Source organism: Canis lupus, chromosome 2, assembly GCF_003254725.2.
Source record: "Canis lupus dingo isolate Sandy chromosome 2, ASM325472v2, whole genome shotgun sequence".
NCBI classification, from domain to species: Eukaryota; Metazoa; Chordata; class Mammalia; order Carnivora; family Canidae; genus Canis; species Canis lupus.
In genome coordinates this window covers 14,716,301-14,730,146 of record NC_064244.1, presented here as the reverse complement: position 1 = coordinate 14,730,146, position 13,846 = coordinate 14,716,301, and positions in this window count along the sequence as shown.

Genomic DNA, 13,846 nt, shown 5'->3' with positions numbered 1-13,846 from the left:
AGGGGTGGGTATGAGAACTACTTAAATGTAGTAGCTCAGCTGACACTGAGCCTAGGCACCCCTGATCCTGAGCTGTGTGCTATGCTTCTCCTTCGCCACCTGCTGAACTGGGTCTGGCCACTCCAGATGCATTAAGAGATCATACAGCAGCAGAATCTAGCTTCTTAGTCAATTCCAAGGTAGCACCCACTTTGGCTTCATGTCCTATATCATCCTAGATGCTTGTTTTCTAGACATAGAAGCTTAGAACCCCTCCTCTTGTCCTACAGAACTCCTGCTTGCCCTTGACTTTATGGATTTGTATAAAGCATTCCCCAAGTTTGGCTCTTGGGGCTTCTGGCTCTTTTCTCACCTCTCACCCCACATGAGCCTTGTTCCTAGTCTCAGACTTGAATTGAGAGCCAGTGTTCCTTGGCCTTGACCCTCACTTAACTTCCTGGACTATTGGTATTTTGGTATAGTTGACAAATTTCCAAGGCCAGTGAGATTCCATTGAAACCTCAAGAAACTCAAAGAGCAAATTATGGTGCAGGTATGGCCAAGATGGTAACGAATTGTAATGAAGAATCACAAAACATACTTTTAAGAAAAGTCTCCTTTCAGAGGGATCCCTGGGTGGCGCAGCGGTTTGGTGCCTGCCTTTGGCCCAGGGTGCGATCCTGGAGACCCGGGATCGAATCCCACGTCAGGCTCCCAGTGCAAATGAGCATGGAGCCTGCTTCTCCCTCTGCCTGTGTCTCTGCCTCTCTCTCTCTCTGTGTGTGACTATCATAAATAAATAAAAACTTTAAAAAATTGTTTTAAAAAAAAGTCTCCTCTCAGAGAGTGTGTTGGCACTGTCTGTGCTTTTGACATGTAGAACCAAGGAAACTCAGGCCATCCAGTTGCTCACCAACCCCGCTCCATTCAAAACCAAAGTGGCCATTGGAATTCTTTCTGAGGATTAAATTCAGAATTTTACCCTTCACACAAAGACTAAAGTGACTGGAAATGAATGAGTCAAGAACCAAGGGAAACTTTTGAAGAAACATCAAAATTATTCGTGATGGAAGCATGACTTGTGAAGGAACCCTAGAGATCAGTGAATGCAGCTCCATGATGGCAGAAGTGTCTGTCCACCACTTCATCTTCAGAGCCTATTCAAATGTCTAGCACATAGTACATGCTCAATAAAGATCTAATGAGTAAAGGAGTAAATTAATGGATCATTTAGATAAGAGCAAGGGGACATAAGAGAGAGGGAACTCCTGTGTCTCTAGATCTTCTTCCCAAGAGTTTGAGTTTTAAGGTGCCTAAACATGATGGATAATGCATTCAGGCAACAAATATGACCTCAGCCCTTTGGAGACAGGCAAGGAGCAAGAAAAAGAAGCAGGCACCCTAGGATGGATGAGATGACAGATGCCACATGGTCTGGTCGTATATTAGTCTCTTTATTTCTCTTTTGTTATCCAAAAACCTTTTAGTTTACAATTCCAGTGCTATTGCAAATGCATTGTAGGAAATAAATGAAAAGAGTTTGTGTCCACATTTGGGTCAAAGCCTTATGAAAGAGCAGGTCCTTGTAGGCTGGCCTAAAGTAGCTCTAAAAAGAAGGATCTCCAGGGAGGCAGGAGTCAGAATTACAAGAGCCCAGCTGAACTTTCTTGGTGATTCTTACTTCATTGATTCCATTTTTTTTTTTTAAAGAAAGTCAAATTTTTGCCTTGCCATATTATCTTTGACCAACCTGACCCTGTTACTGCCTAAAGCTTAGCGTGAACAGAGGACTTGTAGGAGGCAGTGTCTAGAACACACATGTGTGGCATTAACCCAAGACTACATCTAACATCTGACTATGGTAGGTCATAGGGTTGTCCCCATTGGATCACTGGTCTCAACATGAGGGTGGAAGACGTCGAGCCACCTAAGTGATAGGAGCAAAAGACTACAACTGCTTTGGAAACATACCCTAGAAGTGCGTGCAGTCGACACCAATATTGTTGGATGACCACATTAATAGCACAAAGTATCAGTTAAGGGCAAGATGGCTTCGTGGCAGCTTTCTGACACAACTGGTTTTAGGTTTTAATGTAGTTGACCCTCCAACAGGTATTTTTCAGACAAGCGGTCTTCACAAAAGGAGGGTGAGCTCTTTCTAGTTCCTGCCTAAACAGCAGTGAGGGGCTGTAGGGTTAATCCCCTTCAACAGTTGCGTTTCTACATTTAGATATCTATATGGGCAGCCTGATGGTAAAACCCTCGAGAAAGTGGTGGCTGTCGCTGGCGGTTGGAAATATTTTTTGTTTTGGGACTCAGCATATAACAATGTATTTAAAAAATTTGTATCAGATTTAATTAGAAACAAATTTGACACCACATTCATCTGCTTGATCTCACTCCCTAGACTTCACTGGTACGTTGTGTCATAGGTTGCAGTCAAAATCTCCCAACAGCACTATAGTTCTGAAGTAAAGAACTTGGGCTCTGGAGGTGGACAGACATGTTCAAGCTCTGCTTTTACTATAAATGCCACATCTTAGGCACCCTCTGCCCTCATTTCTCCATTGACACAATAAAGATGGTAGCACCCACTCATCAAGCGATGAGGATTAGTGGTAATCTATGTAAAGTGCCCAGCAAAATGCCTGAAAGATAATAAGGGGTTCAACAATAATAAAAGCTACTTTTGAGAATAAATATTAACCATTTATGTGATCAATAGACATCAATACACACTTGCCATCTCCTAGGGTACTTCTACTTTAAAATACCTGTTCCCTTATCAGACCATGTGTCAAGAGACATGGTCACTTCTTGCTACCTCCCAGCTCCCTACCTCCACTTAACCTTCCATATCTCAGGGGCCTCCTTTAGGCAGCCCCTTTGTGTGACCTGCCCAAGGCTACAAGAAGTGGGTTTGTCAGAGCAGGTCCCTGAGGCTGACAGGAGACTAGGAACTACATGAAATATGCTCTCCTTTAGGAGTACATGGTTCCACTCATTGGGCTAGGCCCTGCAGTGACAATCCTTGGGGACTTTCCATGTGGAGGACTTTGTTTCTCCAGAGTAAGCCTCGGACTGCATGTGTGTGATGTGGTATGTATGTGCAGTGCATGAGCACGTGGTGTGTGGTGTGTTTGGTGTGTGGTGTGTGTGTCTGTGGTGTGTGTGGTATGTGTGTATCTATGTATGGCATATATGTATGTATCTGCAGTGTGTGGTATGCATGTGAGTGGTGTGTGTCTGTGTGTGTGTGTGTGTGTGTGTGTAAGCATGTGTGTATGCACATGACGACCTTGGCTTTGTAAAGAAGGCCCATTTCCAGAGTTTCCTAACTCATGCCTATATTCGGCAGTCACCCCACAGAAGCATCCAGCCAGCCTTGCCTAAGTGCTTCAGCCCCTGGCACCTGTGCCTTTTGGATCTACGACTAGCCTCTTGGAGAGAAGACTCTGCCCCAAGATGGGAAGATGCCAGCTGCATTCCTTGCTTCAAAGCGAACCAGCCTTTCCTGAGCTCTACAATGAGAAGCCCCACCTTTTTCCTGGCCTGAATGTTTACTCCTTTTTCTCAAGCATCCAGGGACTTCTGGTGAGCTTTCTCCACTTCAACCTCTTTACAGCTGCCTGGTTCAAGTGGCATTTCCATCTGTGGCCTTCCCAGCTTTCCCTGCTCCCAGAGATCGGGTGAGATCTGCCGTGTAGCTTGACGTGGGGTCCGCAGATGGGCTCGCCCCCATTTCTTGCCTGCTGCCTCAGAGTCTCCAGATCAAACCTCCTCAGTCTGCCCAGGGTCAGCAGAGGTTGCGTAAAGGCTGTCTCTACACCGTGTAGTTTGCAATGTGGGAGGGCCCTACAGGCCAACAGCTGGAAAATTTCGAGTCAAATTTCCTCTGGGGTGGGATCCAGAATGACAACACTGCAGTGAACTGCCAATGCCAGGACAGGGTCTGGGGGTAAGCTAGCTGCCTGAGGTGCCTCTGTTCTCCCTTCTGTGGGGGATTTTGTCTCACGATTACTTTCAAGGGGGGAAGAGAGCAGATTTAGAATGAAGACTCCAGGACGAGAGGCATGTTTTTGATGGATTATTGTCCTCCTCCTTCATTAACCCTAAGCCCTGTGCCTTCCGCCTCTGCCTGTGAATGACCTGCATGCCGCCCACTGGGAGCACCTTCCCCAAGCCCTGACTTTGGCACCAGTGGGGCTCAACCTCCCCCCACTCCTGCTGACAACAGGGAGGAGTGATCTTGCTCACTAGAAGAGAGATTAATTTGGTTCCAGCCTGAAATTGTTTCGTAAGTGCTCGTAGGCTAGGGAGATCCGTGCTGAATCTGCACCTAGAGAACCCCAGGTACCGAGTCCTACCCACTCCGAAACTGCGGAGCGGAGGGATGCCTTGCCCTCTGTCCATGCACGAGGTCTTTCTGGTCTCCTCCATGTCCCTGCCCCTCTTCCTCCGTGGTCCGCCCCTCTGCCTCCCTGTTCTCTTAACCCCCAGGCCTGTGATTATCTTAAATACGAAGAGAGGGTGGGAGAAATGGGGCTCCTTCTGATGGATGCTGTTGAGGAAACATTTCAAAAATGGGACACAGTGAGTTGAGCCCCTGGGAAAGGCCTGAATCACTTGAACTGGGACTTCCTCGGTGCTTGAGGCTTCACGATGATCCCTCTGGAGCCTGGCAGGGTGACAGGTGGGATGCAGTTACCAAAAAGCCGAGAAGAATCTCCTTATGCCTTTTCCCTTGTCATCGGCTGTCCTGGCAAAATGCGAAGCGGGGCTGCAGCGAGCTTCTCAAGTGTTTCTACTGCATCAGTGTGTACTTTACAGGTCATGTTGTGGGGTTTTGTGTTGCTTGTGCAAACAAGCACAGTGATGTAAAATTGTCCAGGACCCTGGATTTCCTTACACGCCCCCATCTCAGACGCAGCAGAGGCGGCATGCCCATCCTCAGCCACTCCTGCCCCTCTCAAAACAGTGTGCAGAGCCTGGGACAGTGAGGAGGCCACCCTGAGTGTGAGTCTGGTGGCACTGTCACATCCAGTGGCTGCCAATGACAGTGTTCCATACAGTCAAGCCCTGATCATTTCATGGTCCCTGTGTAGGGGGTGGGATGTTGATGGAACCCGATTCTGGCTGGTACATACTGAGCGCTGGGCCTGCTAAAGCACCTTCTTTCCCATTTAACCTTCAAGCAATCCCACACTGTAAGCACTACCATTATCCCCATTTTTCAGAGGAGGGAACTAAGGCTCAGCTAGGTCACCGACCATGGCTAAAAGCAGACAGCTTGTTAACTGAGCTGCAAGGCAAGCCAGGTCTGTCACCAGAACCAGAGTATTCTATCCCCCTGGGACTACAGTGAGCGTTTGAGGAAGGAGGGCCGACAGAGCCAGCCCAAACCTCTACCTGCCTTCCCAGGGACAGTGTGTCTGACCATTCGGGGAGGGGTTCTCTACTGGGGCTCTTGTTCATGTCCACAGCTGGGCTTCGGGGTGTCCCTGAAAAGCCCTCTGAAACTGCGCAAGCTGCTGTGGGAGGGGCACCTGGGTGGCTCAGTGGTTGAGCATCTGCCTTCACCTCAGGTCATGATCCCGGGGTCCTGGGATCAAGTCCCACATCAAGCTCCCCCCAGGGAGCCTGCTTCTCCTGTTGCCTGTGTCTCTGCCTCTCTCTTTGTGTCTCTCATGAATAAATAAATAAAATCTTTAAAAAAGGATGCTGTGGGTATGTGTGGTATATTTTTTCTGAAGAAAGAATGCATAATTTCTGTGATTCTTGAAAGGCTGGTGCCTCTCCAAAATGGTAAGACACAGGGTCATATCACTTTACCACATTGTCTGCGCCTCCTAAAGGCTTTCTCTTGCCTCACCCCATCCCTGCTACCCACTCTGTTTTGTTCCATCAATGGGAATCCAATCCAGGGCCTGTTTGATGGTAAGGTCAGGTGACTGGTCACAAAGGTGATCAACCTTGACTCTCACACTGCCAGCAGACCTGCCCAGCTGCCACCCTCCTTGCGATGTGCTGTGGTGTCCAAACTCTCCATGGATTCTGCACCATCTCTGGATGGAGACATTGGACACAGAGCCCGAGGAGGCTCCTTGCCGGCCCACTTTGATGTGTTACAATAGGGTGTGAGGGTCTGGCCTTACTGGGGTGAGGGGTGGTGGGTCAGTGGGCCAGCCGAGCCAGGGTCCCTGCCTCTCTCTGCTGGACTCACTGGCAGCTTCATTCGGAATCACAGATGACCTCACCTACCCTTTAGGCATGGTCTTCAACATGAGCAGAGGGAAGTTGTGAGAGTCAGGAGTCAGACCCTGGTCATTTTGACTCATTTTCCTGAAGTAGGAGCTGAAAGATGAATTTCACGTGGAGCAAACTTGAGCAGGGCAAGGGGTATGGAAATGAAAACCCTAAACACCAAATGTTCCTAAATAATAAATAGTTTTCTTCTGATTAGAGGTCATGTTAGAAATCCCCTCCCTCAAATTATGAACAATTATAAGCATGCTGGACCCCGAGTTAAGAGGTGCCATGATGAAAATCTGGCCTTCACTTTTCACAATCTCTTTTTCTCAAACTGTCTGGAAAGCCGTGACATTCCCATCAGTTTTTCCATTTGTCCTTTGTTGAGAAAAACTGGCCTTAATAATCTGAGAACAAAGTTCTTTTTAACCATCCTTCCTTCATTCGCACCCCATTCCCCAACCTGAAAACAGCCTGCCTTAGATGGATTAAGACCACCTCTCACTCCTCAAAAATGACCATGATAAGAGAACTTTGTTCTTCTCCTTAACTTGTCTGATTGTACCCGAAACTGGATGTGAGCTGAGTTTTCCATAAGACCTGGTTAGCAACAGGTAAATATATCTGAAAGTCCTTCAGAAATTGGTTTACTTGAAGCTAAGGATTGATTTTTAGCCCTGAACGGCCTGAGATCATTTTTGGAAGAAGGCGCGTGGAGATAAATTAATACAGGATTTGAACCCTGGTTCACAGCCAGCAATGGGTCCCGAGCAGGATCAGGAGGTGAGCTACACGTCCTGGGTCACACCACTATTGCCTGTTTACTGTTCGGATAGAAGAGAAAGGTCTCGGGGTGAGGCTCAGTCTCAAAAAGATTTCTTCCCTCAACCACAAGCTTGACAATTTATAGAGAATAGACTACAGTGAAATAAAGCGCTTCTTATTCAGGGCTTTTGGAAGAACTGAGTCAGAGATGGGAAGGGGACCACTTGTTTGGAGTCACGGGGGAGATACAGGTTCCCAGGGTGGGTTAGCGCCCATCATTCAGAAACTGACCGTGGGGCCCTGACCTGGTTCTGCCCCTCCCGATGTGTGACCTTGAACTCACAACTTAACTTCTGCGTGTCCGTTTCCTTACCTGTCGTATGCGGATAGTAACTGACCTCATGACGTTGTTTTGAGGATTACGGGAATTAATGTTTCTACCGCTAGAGTTGAAACTGGCTCGTGGAAAGTACTAGACAAAAACTACCTATAATAGCTACCACTGCTGCGATTACTGTGAAAATCACCTTCAATTCCGAGGATGCCAGAGCCTGAACCACTGCACTTTTAAGGCCGTGCTCCCCATCCCACCTCATCTTTCCCCTGCCAGAGAGTACTGACTGTCACCCCAGCTAAGGGTCTGGCTCTCCTCATCTCAAAGGTCTCTCCACCAATTCCTCAGTTATTTGATCTCTAATAACCCTTCGAGTCCAAAAGTCTGCCATAGAAGTCAATTAACCTCTCTTCTTGAAATTAAAGCCATTTCTTTGCATTTAAACTACTTTAAGATGGAGAAGTGTTCTCTCCTTAAAATAACTCTCCTATATTTAAATGCTTGATTAAATCCCTTTTCTGCCTTTTCCTCCCCTGAAAAGAAATCACAATCATTTAACTTTTCCCTGGGGTTCCTTTCTATTACCTACTTGAACTGTTCTTGCCTTCCTGTTTGCCGTACCTCCCTCTTAAAAACCAAAGCCACATCTGAAAAGACTGTCATTGAGGACACTTCTTGCCGACGCCACAAGTCAGGGATGGATTTCTTCATCACTCTTGCCCATTCTCTTCCTGTTGTTTTGGTATCAGCCTTGCTCTCATGGCCATAGTCAAACATATGAGTGAATGACCCCCACACTTGAGCTGAGGGGGCCCTTCATGATCGTCTGCAGGGTCTCAGCCCTTTCTGCTACTCATCAATCACCATCCTCAGCTCTTAGGATCTTTCTGAACCTGTCAAGGTGCTAGACTCACAACCAAATATGGACTTAAATCTAGTGGCCAAAAGGTGAGCTCCTCAAGGTAGAACGTTTGGCTGTCTATCCCAGCGCTCATTATGATGCCTGGCTCACAGTAGAGCTTCAGAAAACTTTGTTAGATGCATTTTCCAAGCCACCACCAGAAGTAGGAGGTTTTATCAGGCCCCAGGTAAGCCATGAGGACTAATGTGACATTCCCTGAGAGACTTCCTCTCTCCCATATTTCCACATGGACATGGCTGGGAAGGGGGTCTATAGATGTGACTTCTCTCAGGCAGTATGTACCCACATGGAAATATGGTTCATAGATTTTTTTTTTTTTTTTTTTTTTTTTTTTACCCGAGTGCTATTTCATCCTAGAGTTGGACATTCTCGGGAAGTATTTTCAAAACCTCACAAAGGGAAACCTTGATCTACTTAGGGTCTGGATTCCATTCTGATGAGCTCTTTGGAGAGATATGGAGGGAAAAAGTGGGACATTGTGAAATCAAACCAACAATTATAATGTCTTCTAACTCCAGCTTGGTTGGGAATTATTGGTTCAAGTCACACTTTCCACAGGGTCACTGTCTCAGAATAGTGTTCTTCAGAGATTACATAGCCACTTGTTAAATATACGGAAACCAGATTTATTTCCATCTGTTCCAGTCTGTGTCCCTTCCACGCCGGTCAGCTGGCCCTACTCCCTGCTCCTGGCTTCATCTCTTTCCATAGCTTTGCTAATTCTGTTTTATTTTTGTTTTTTACCAGGGATGCCCTGCCCCCTCTGTACTCCAGAGACATCTTGAGTAGCATTTAAATCCACCCTGAGGCCCCCTTTCTCACTGTCAGTATTCTCTCCTCTTCAGATGTGCAAGTTTTGTCTTCCCAATCACTCATCATTGAAGGTGGGCCAGGGGCAATACCTCTTTCCCAATTTTCAGCCCTCAGGGGTGTGTAGTACAGAGGGCAGAGCTCTAAATCAGTGGACTGTAAACCAGTCAATTTCCAGAACCACCTGAGCAATTCTTAAAAATATCTACTGAATCAAAATCTCCAGAGGAGAGGCCCAACAATCAGCTTCTTACATATTTTACATGTTTTAATTTTTTTTTAATGTTCAGGTGGTGATGAAGTTCTGATGATAGGTCAAGTTTGAGAACTACCATGATGAGAGGAATCTGTGTCAAGTCAAGGTTTTGGTACTTAGGTGATAGAGCTACTGAGCCTTTGACTTGGTCTAACAAAACCAAAAAAGTTTTCTTCCCAAGATGTGCACTGTGAGTCTTCACCACTGGAGTCCATGAAAACACTTGGCTGCTCTGACACTGTATACATCAAGATACTGGCTTTTTCTTTTCTTATTTTGCATCACATCCACCTCCAAACTAAGTATCACTGGTCTTACTAGCCACTTGATTTAGCATCCAGATGAACAGGCTTTGCTTGGCAACTATCATATTCCATCCCTCCTACTATAAAATATGGCTTCTCCTTGGCCAACATACAGGATAGATTCTGTTCAACTTAGTGTTTAGTAATGGTTTTGTTCATGATGTGCTTGTCCACTCTTAGAAGGTACAATCACGACCACTGTCATTACCACATCCAGGAGGCTTTTCTAGACAGTGCCTATTTAAATGTGGAGGTGGGCCATTCATTTGTTCAAGTATAGTCTAGGCTGTAGAATCTAACCTTAGACACACACAGCCAGTTTTGCTCATATGTTTGCCTGTAGTGTTTCTAATCTGTGGTTTGGAAGCTTCTATAAGCCTCTAATCTTGGGCCTAGGATATGCTGTAATATGTAGGCATGAAAAATTTTCTGAAACTGGAGGCATCAAATTTCACTTCTCATGTGGTATCCATTTATTTTACTTTAGATTACCATAATGACATAATACCAATATTAATAAAACCATTTATTGAGAACCTAATATGCATAGGACAATGTACTGGGTAGGTGCTTAGACTTCAAAGATTCATAAGATAAGGTCCTTGCTCTAGGGAGGACCACACTCTGGTGGTAAATAAAGGAAACCATTCATTAAAAAGCAGTTTACAAAGCCACAGAGGAGACATCAAGTACCAGATGGATGGCTCAGTCAGTAATCTCCCTTAGGATATGAAGGAGCACTTGACCATGAAGCATTTGCAAGCTTCATGGGGAACCTACTATAACATGGAAACTGGAATACAGCAGGTACTCAGTAAATACCTGCCAAATGAATAAATAAATGAATTACTGTATGGATGGTGCTAAGATAGGAATTGCGCCTTGGAATATAGGCAGAGCATATTTAGGAAAAGAAGAAGTGCACACGCAGAGCTTCTTTATCAATGAAGCATGAACCTGTCTCATCAGGGAGCAACATGAGAAATGTAGGGAAAAAATAGTTCCATTAAGGTTAATCTTTTTATTGGTAGTAATCATTTATTGAGTAATAATTAAATTAATAGCACTTACTAAATATTACTTATTTGGTAAGTTATTAGTAAGCAAATTATTAGTAATTTAGGAAGTAAATTATTTTCAGTATATAAACACTCACTGTGGAAACACTGATTCACCATCTAACAGGGAGACAAAGGACATGCCTGAGTATAGATGCCTTTGCTGAGCTATGTACAGTCACTATCTGATTTGCTTTGTAATCAATTAATTTCTATTCCACCTTTTTCCAAAACAGATTTAATATCAAACGATTTCTAAGACCTAAGATAGGAAGCAAGATATAAAGAGGCTGAGAGATGGAGCAGAAAAAACTGAAAAGGACCTGAGCTAATGGGGTCTTCTTGCAGCTTGGGCTAAAAAGAAAGGATATGAGTGACTTAGAATGAGGAAACAAATAACTTTCTGGGAGAATAAAGGAGAAAATCTTTCTCCTTGCTCCTAATTTCTGAAGAAAACATTTTCACGGGGTTATTTTAAACCGTAATCCCTAGTTAATTGCTGCCATTCTCATTTTTACTACCAGTGAGACTCTTTCTACCAGCTAGCTAGCCAACTTTTTACGTGCCTGGCACTGTGCTAAATCCAATACACACATTTAAAAAAATTTAATCCTACAACTGCCCTGTGAATAGGTCCTATAATTCGCCCCTCTCGGCAGAAGCTCTTCTTTTGTGCAGCCCTTCCTAAGAGCAGCTGGATGCTCTCTGTGAGCAGGTCTTCTCCAGCCTGGGAATCTACTTGCAGAGAGCAAGCAGACTTCATTAGGCAAGAAGCTTCCCCAGTGGGAGAGAAGAAGATCCCACTGCAGAGACAACTTTGATCTGGAAAGAGGAGCAGACACACAAGCTATGTCCAAGCAGCTCAAGGAGACTTGAGGCTGAACAGGAGAAGAAGAATCTCTGATTGTCGAGGACACTGGATTGCTCAACCACCGCCTTTGTTTTTTGGAAGGAACCATGTGTGGAAGGCAGTGTTCTGGACTCCGAGTCAGAGAAGATGTTTCCAGCTGTGTACAATGGAGGAGGTCACTTCACATCTCTTAGCTCCAGTTTCTGCTGTTAGCAGTGGCAAGGAAGGTCTGCCCCCTTCTATGCTAATTCCAGAGGACCAGATGTGGAAGTGCGCATAATGCATTAAATGTGAAAGCTGCAGCATGTGACTGAACCCCAATTTAAAATCTTACATGTTTGGGGCACCTGGGTGGCTCAATTAGTTAAGCATCTGCCTCAGCTCAGGTCACCATCCCAGGTCATGATCCCTGATCTCTTCCCTTTTCCTTCTCTGTCTCTCTCTCTTTTTCTTTTGTTCCTTTCCTATGTATGTTTGGTTGTGCCACCCTAAGCAATGACAGGAAGAAGACAGGCAGACTCGAGTGGCAGCCAGCTACCAGGACTTGGGGCATATTGAAGAGGACACAAAGGTAGAAAGAGAATAAAAGAGGAAATACTGAGACACCAGGTAGTAAGGACTTGTAGTGACTCTCAGGCCCTATGTAGAAACAAGAACACATAGGATTTTATTTTTTATTATTTATTTATTTATTTGAGAAAGAGAGACTGAGAGAGCACAAGTGGGGAGGAGAGGGAGAAGCAGGTTCCCTGCTCAGCAGGACCTCGATGCCAGGACCCTGGGATCATGATCTGAGCTGAAGGCAGATGCTTAATCTACTGAGCCATCCGGTGCTTCTCTGTGAATTCTACTTATTGTACACTGCTGTGAACAGTTCCCAAGTTGCTATGTCATTTTCATAACTATTTTTGCTACTGGTTGTAAATTAGCCCATGGGACAAAGCATCTCATGATGAAAATTCTAATTTTATTACTGTTGGACATTTAGGTTTATTTAATAAGTAGCACCATCATGAATACCTCATGTATGCAGACCTTTCCACCCTATGAATTAAAGTAGAAACTGTTTATAGTTATTTGGTTTTCTAAAAGCCAGGCAGTTTTCTAAACTCCATACACACTCAGTGTATGTATCAGGCTTTGCTCACCCATTCTGCTTTATCTTGCTTTATCCTCATGGGATCTTCTGGTCAGTGAGGCAAGGAATTAGCTGCTGTTTCTAATAATGACTTTTTCTCTCAACAGATCTCTTTAAATGCCCTGAAAAGACCAGAAGAATTATGTAGATAGCCTGATAGCACTGCCCTTGCAGTTGTCAACTTTGGAGACATGATGCTGTCCAAAGCAACATGAGGAAGTTCACCCAACAGAATGACATGCTGCACAGCAGGGTCCCACTTGCACCCCCGGGCAGATTTTTTTTTTCTTCTTCTTTTTTTTTTACCTAAAACAGAGATGGCATAGATAGCTGTACCAATTGGGGACCAACCAGGAAAATGAGAACCACTCTATGTATCTAAAACAGAAGACATTTAATACAACGAGGTAGTGACCAGTAGATAATGGAAAAGCCCCAAAGCCAAATGAGACTGGTGAGGCAATTGAAAGATTAGCGAAGGTGGGAAGTCACTTCTATCCCTAGGCTGAAGGACAGAGCCAGAGTCATTTGGTAGAAGTTGGGCCCACTGGGCCTGGTCCCACAGTGCCAAGGTCACTGAGGAGGAGATGCAGCCCTGTTGGAGATGTTATCCACAGCACTGGGGGTGGGGGGTGGGGGGTACCCTGGCTTCTCCTCACTCCAGCCTTCCAATCTCCCTCCAACACCTCTCCTTGGTTGAACCCAGCTGGAAACTAGGTCTCTGGAGAGTCTAGGACACACAACTTGGAAGGGTGAGCATCCCCCCTCCCCATTATGATCCCAAGTGCAGTAGAGAAAGTATGAGGAATGAGCCCCAGGGCAAACAAATCAAGAATAAGTACAAAATCACATTGCCAAATATCCATTCAAAATGGCACTGAGGCAAATAAAGAAAATCCTCTGGAAGTTCTGGCCAAGAAAGCAAAAGAAAACTAAATGGTTTGGTTTTAAGTACCCGCATCAGCCATGCACAAGTGCATTGTTAGTTGCAAATGGCACCTCTAGCTATAGTGAGCTAAAAACTGATTTATTGAAGACTATTAATAGGTCACAGAATCTCTAGGAGACCAGTGTCAGGTGTGGAAGCTGTAGGACCAAGAGGGAACACAGTACGAGTTTTGCTGCAGGGAAGAGTTGCTGTTGTTGTGGAGGCAGGGCCAGGCCCCTGGACTCACACAAC